This window comes from Chelonoidis abingdonii, chromosome 6 (assembly GCF_003597395.2).
Source record: "Chelonoidis abingdonii isolate Lonesome George chromosome 6, CheloAbing_2.0, whole genome shotgun sequence".
Classification (NCBI taxonomy): domain Eukaryota; kingdom Metazoa; phylum Chordata; order Testudines; family Testudinidae; genus Chelonoidis; species Chelonoidis abingdonii.
The window spans coordinates 71,697,834-71,703,410 of NC_133774.1; the positions used below are offsets into that span (position 1 = coordinate 71,697,834).

The window sequence follows — 5,577 nt, forward strand, 5'->3', positions numbered from 1 at the left end:
CTGGGGAACAAAATCTTGTTGGCTAAAAGTCAAATGACATCATTTTGTTTGTGGAAAATTTTAATAAAATTAATTCACTTGTCTTTGAGTTGTTCGTGTAGGGGATAGAGTGCTAATAGTGAGTTGGGTGAATCTGCAGTTCCTTATAAGTTCTAATTGGAAAATCAGTGTGGATAACTTTAAAAATATGGAACCTAAAAACTTCAGACTTGATTTGTTTTTCATGCCTCACTGAGAATAACATTTCAGACAGGTCTTAAGAAAATTTGGCTCAGTAGTTTAAGTTATGAGCATTTGAAGTAGCCAGTTTGTCATACAAACACCAGATGATTTTTCTACCCCTTTTCTGTACTTTTGTTAAGGTTGTCCAAGTCTGCAAGACATTTGCCAAATTTAAATATTCTTAATTTTAAAATGATTGAATTGAATTTGAACACAGTTCATTATTCATTTTCAGTAGCATCATAATCTGCTATGCATTATACAAACAAAGGAAAATATATAAGCATACGATCTTACAGTCTAAAAAAGTTTGACAAAAAAAACAAAGAGTAGGGAAAACAGTACAACATACAAGTAAAGTGGCTAAGGTGATCATTGGCCACAGTCTGATAATACAATATATTGGCAATAGATTTTAAATAGATCTATGTGTACATCTATATACTAGTACTGTCAAACAATTACACCTCTACCCTGATATAACATGACCTGATATAACATGAATTTGGATATAATGCAAGAAAGCAGCACTCTGGGGAGGCGGGGCTGCGCACTCCGGCAGATCAAAGCAAGTTTGGTATAACACAGTTTCACCTATAACGTAGTAAGATGTTTTGGCTCCTGAGGACAGCGTTATATCAGGGTACAGGTGTACCAAAAAAATCACAATTTAATTGCAAGATTTAAAAAAAGTCATGGTTAACTGCATTTTTAATCACACAATGCTGAAAGGCGACGGCTGCTGGCCACATTCTGGTGTGAACCCTGGCAGAAATCTGGAGATGGAGGCATCTGTCCCTACGTGTCCTCCAACGTCTTGCCTTGGGAAGATGTGGCATCAGGTACCAGGAGAGGCAGGTCCATCCTGGGCCCAGCCAGGTATGGAGGGCAGAGAGCGCTGGACAGGGAGAGTTGGGTTGGTTGGCCACCCTCCATGTGTGAGAAAGGTGTACAGTAGTTCGTGTATGTCACCTCTCCCTGTGCGAGCCCTAAAGCTTTAAAGATAAGAAGGTAAATAAAAAGAATCCTACTATGTAGTATTTCTTTTTAACGGGCTCAGTCAACTTGATGTTAATTTGAATATTTGTACTGCATAGTTCTGATTGATTGCCAAAGAACTCACTTGAATATTAGTAATTTTACCAGGTGTTCCATGTTCAGCATAGGGAAATATAGTCATCCCATGTATAATTAAATGTATTAACCTTATATTGGGATATTGCAAATTATGTACTATATGTATTTAATGACTTTTAAACAAACTTTGTACTTTTGGATAACGTAAACATTATACCCAAATGTATAGACACTCTTTTCTTAACCTGTGTATTAGATAATTTTAACATTAGCTTTAATAAAGTACCTTCAATTGTCCCTGAATCTAGCTATTATTAGTCAGCAAATTTATTGATGCTTACATCTCAACAAGGATCTATACAGTGAGTAAGGCTGAGCTTTAGTCATAGGTATTTTTAGTAAATGTCATAAACAGGTCTCGGGCAACTAACAAAAATTCATGGTTGTGACCTGTCCATGACTTTTATTATAAATACCCCTGACTAAATCTTAGATGCTCCTGGGGGTGCGGCGGGAGGCCCTGGGGCTGCATGAGCAGCAGCCAGTGTGGCTGGCCCTGGGGCAGCCCTGATCTAGCTGCTCAGGCGGCTCTGGGGTGAGCAACACCGGTCACCGCAGCTGCGGAAGTCACGGAGGTCCCACAAAGTCATGGAATCTGTGACTTCCGTGACAACCTTAACACACTTCCTGAGATATCGCCTTCTAACGCTATTCTCTCCCATGAGCATCTTTTATGGCAACTCCTTCTTGCATCCTTCCTACAGTGAGGGTCAAGTCTTGAAGTCTGAGAACGAAATCCTGTTCCCCTTGAAGTCAGTGATAAATATTCTACTTGACTTCAATGGGGTCTAAGACTTTTGCCTGATTAAGGATTGAATAAGGACTTCAAGGTTACTCCCTAAATTAATTATTTTCTAGTCACTAGGCCTGAACTTGCTTTCTCTTTGTTTTGTGAATACTTATGTAAACACTTATATCTGACATCACAGGTCTTTCCTACATTGTGTACGGTGAATCAGGAATAAATATAAACTATACAGATTACTCATACACAGTCACTGCAAAACAAAGCCACAAATCACCACCTATTTTCCTCTCCGTTTTTGAAGATTGCACCATCACAAATACTAATCTTCTAGTTAATATTAGTCCATATCAATATGACCAGTAGTTGCATTAGTCAAAGCGATACCTTGGTCTCTCATTTGTCATTGGATGCCTCTATTATGGCTAAGACTAAGATTTTATCATGGATATTTTTGGTAACAGTCAGGGACAGGCCATGGGCAATAATCCAAAATGTAGCTGTTGTGTTGTGGTTATAAGCTTCTTTTGATGCTACTTTGCAGTCCATCACTAGAGCTATATTTTAGGCTCCTTTTCAATTATCTCAAGCTCTAGCTTTTCATCAGTCACACATAGTTAATAAAGTATTTACGTTAAGTGCTACAATACAAAATCATCTTTGTTTTTTACATTTCTCTTGCATGATTAAGGTAATATTGTCATAATGAATTTGACATTGGGAATAGGGTTAGAACCCTATTAAATAGGGATGCAACCACAATGTTCTTATCTCACTTACAAATCTGTGATTTTTGGTTCAGTCAAATGACACAACAAAACTCAGGATGAGGGTAAGATTAAATAAAGATGCTCCGTTATGGTCGATGTGGTCAAGTGATTGTAGCACTGTTCCATCAGGTCAAAGCTGGTACTGTCTCTTGGGCAGGTGGAAATTCATGCTTGGGGAGATTCGGGTCAGGCTGATGGCTGGGGAGCTGTCAGTTGACTGGCAAAGTCACCTTCTCTTTTCCAGAAGCTGGATCTATTAAAGCAGTATAAAATAGGGTGACCAGATAGCAAATGTAAAAAATCGGGACGGGGGTGGGAGGTAATAGGTACTTATATAAGAAAATGCCCCGAAAATCAGGACTGTCCCTATAAAATTGGGACATCTGGTCACCCTAGTATAAAATAAGTAGGCAGGGACCATATCCAGGATGGCTAGTATATATTGTCAAAACCTGAAAGACACCAGGGCCTGAAGTTCATGTGGTCTGGGGGATCCCCATCAAGAGATTAGAACCCCTACATTGTCATATTAAAAATCACATTCACAAAAAGCATGGCTTAATTGGGTCCAAGATAATCAAATGATATTTTGCACAGAAAAGTTATTTAAAGTACCATAACTGATGCCAAGAAATACTGGCAACCGTATGCATAGTTGTTAATGTGAAAGAGCAGGACGTCATTTTAAAATAACTCCGAGAAATAGGAGCTAAAATTTTTTACATACTGATAGAGCCAGTGTTCAGATTACCCTGAAACTAAAGCCAACAACCCAATGTTTATGCTGTTCCTTATACATATAGACCCATATAAATGCAAAGACCTACAATAAGCAAGACCGTTCCCACATTTCTTAGGACAAAAAAGTTATAGTTACAGGAGTGAAGGTTAAAGCACATACAAGCCTGCCAATAAAATAAATACATTTAAAAAAAAAAACACATGCTTGCCCTACTTGACAGCCTCAGCTAAAAGAGAAAAACTAAAGAATAAAAGTCCAGAAAAATAGCTTAGAGAAACTAAATTGTTGAAAGGTGGATGAAGAGCTGTGGTCAGAAAACCCTGAGAGAAGGGTATGTGTCTATGACTTACCACTAAGACAAAAAAGCAACTTTTTAAACCCATGATTTCTAAACAAAGGATAAAGGGAGCAAAAAAGTCTTATCCAGATCTCAATTCAGCAAATATTTTAATATAATGAATGAAGGTTAAGATGAAGTTTGTTTAAACAGGTCTGTTTAAAGGCTAGAAAGTGGAATTCTGGAAATCTTCCACTCAATTCTTTAGAGGAAAGTCCCACAGATTCTTGAGAAATGTGTGCTAAAAAATTCCATGTAGGAAATTTAAAATTACTGAGTCACACAATACACTTCTGTAAAAGTTGGAAATCTAGCTTCAGTAGGTACAATTTTTTTGCCTGCTTTACAGTAAAGTTATAGGAGACAAATCCATGCATTTGGTTTTATGCTGGTTACTCACGTGACCCTCCATGAATACCTTCATGTTAGAATCCCTCTCCCCCCTCCCCATATATGACAAGTGGTGTCTGAGGTAGGTACTCACATAGCTGAAAGAGCTGTGAGTTTTCCTCACCTGGTCCTTTTAGTTGAAGCACTAAGGCTACTTCTGTGGTTTTATATCCATTTTCATTTTTAAATGTTTGGTTTAGGAGTTTCTTAGGAGGCAGCTGCCTCCTATGGTCTTTGGAATAAACTTATCAATTGGATGTAAAGTCACTTGCTTAATTGAAAGTTTCATAGTTTTGAATTGAAAAACTTTAACAAAGTAATCCCATCTTAAATAGCAGAAGAGGTAGATACAAAATGGAAGGATTTTTAACAGGGTGGCTTGCCCACGGGCTGGTGAGCCTGGGGCTAAACCAGCCTTGATTACAGGATGAGCCTCACCTTGTTTGAATCAAGTGACACTCCCCTGCATGTGCATCCCTCCCGCCTGCCAGCACACACTCCAGGAAACTGCAAGGAATAAGAGGGCACTGTGTCTGTAGCAATAGGAATTGATGACTGAAGAAGCACAAGAACAGTCTGTGAGGAAGTTTTCCAGGAAGGCAGGCAGGCAGACTTGGAGAGACTTTAAAGGGCAGCTACGTCAGCAAATATGTGAGTTTGTCTTTTGTGCGCTTTTGGGTTGAGAGAGAGAGAGAGAGAGACTGAAGTGGGCTTGGAGCCTAAAGGGCCTGTATGCACTGGAGGACTCCATAAATTGAACCCCCAGAGGTGACTGTTTGAACTATTGTTGAACTGAGTGTAGGGTGACCAGATGTCCTAATTTTATAGGAAAAGTCATGATTTTTTAGGTCTTTTTTCTTATATAGGCTCCTATTGCCCCCTGTCCTGATTTTCCACACTTGCTGTCTGGTCACTCTAACTGAGTGAGTTTATAAAGGTCCAGGAGAGGCACAATCAGAAGCTGAGCACTACAGAGGCCCCCTTAGCCATCAGGGGGTGCTGTGGGGGCAGCAGGTTCCTGTGCTGCAGATTTTCATCCTCTTGTTATGTGGAACTGATAAATGAAATTGTTTTTAATTGTTCACTTTATTAATGTAACTTCTGTTCACCATTCGCTACACTTGCCTACATTGTAACTTCTGTTCACTGTTTGCCATATTGTAATTCAAACCCCATTTTAAAACGCTCACTCCACTTTGTAAAAGCTTCCTCCAACCTTCATTTTTGCAAACCC

The 5,577-nt window shown here is 39.0% G+C and overlaps 1 long non-coding RNA gene across 1 annotated transcript in view; it reads right to left on the bottom strand.

Moving 5' to 3' along the window:
* Positions 1-418: 418 nt before the first annotated feature.
* LOC116818841 (uncharacterized) overlaps positions 419-5,577 on the bottom strand; it is a 32,864-nt gene continuing 27,705 nt past the window's right edge. Inside the window, exon 2 of the long non-coding RNA XR_012656118.1 lies at positions 419-3,127. This is a non-coding gene — a long non-coding RNA (uncharacterized LOC116818841). The remainder of the gene's footprint in view (positions 3,128-5,577) is intronic.